This window comes from Lupinus angustifolius, chromosome LG04 (assembly GCF_001865875.1).
Source record: "Lupinus angustifolius cultivar Tanjil chromosome LG04, LupAngTanjil_v1.0, whole genome shotgun sequence".
NCBI classification, from domain to species: Eukaryota; Viridiplantae; Streptophyta; class Magnoliopsida; order Fabales; family Fabaceae; genus Lupinus; species Lupinus angustifolius.
The window spans coordinates 17,628,061-17,628,797 of NC_032012.1; positions in this window are offsets into that span (position 1 = coordinate 17,628,061).

The following is a 737-nucleotide window of genomic DNA, read 5'->3' on the forward strand; positions in this document are numbered from 1 at the left end:
TTTTTTATTTTTAAGTATCAAAATTATTTAGGGGTAATCAGTATAATGTATGTATAAAATTATGGGTTTTGTAGGTGTAAAAATTGGAGTGGTAGTTTAGGTAATTTCACTAAAATTCATGGGTCGTTAGTGTAATTACCATAAGATTTATTATTCATTTCACTAAAAATAAATAATTAATATCACCTTTTTTTTATTGTAGAAAAAATTAAATTTGTTTTCTCTAAAGATTTCCAAAAGCAATAAAGTCCTGATTAACTTTTAGAGATTTTATTAACCAAACCTCATTCAGCCTACCAACCAAAAAAATGTTGTTGAAACGTGTTTTACTTTGATATGCCCAACTTTGTTATTTTCAGCACTATTTGTTTATAATTTGTTGGGTTATACGAGAACACATGTCGGGTATTACCAGAACTCGATAAGATAAAAAGGTAAGGCGAGAATGCAGGTCGGGTGCTGTTGGAACTCGATAAGATAAAAAGGTAAAGCGAGAACGCAGGTCGGGTGCTGCCAAAACTCGATAAGATAAAAAAGGTTAAACGAGAACGCAGGTCGGGTACTGCCAGAACTCGGAAATTTACATCAGGCTCGGGGTCCTGGAAAGATTGATTGAAAGCACATCGGGCTCTGGTCCTATAAAGCATAATTTTAAAACGAGAGCGCTGGTCGGGTACTGCCGGAACTCGGAAATTCACATCAAGCTCGGGGTCCTGGAAAGCAAAACTTTTTAAAAC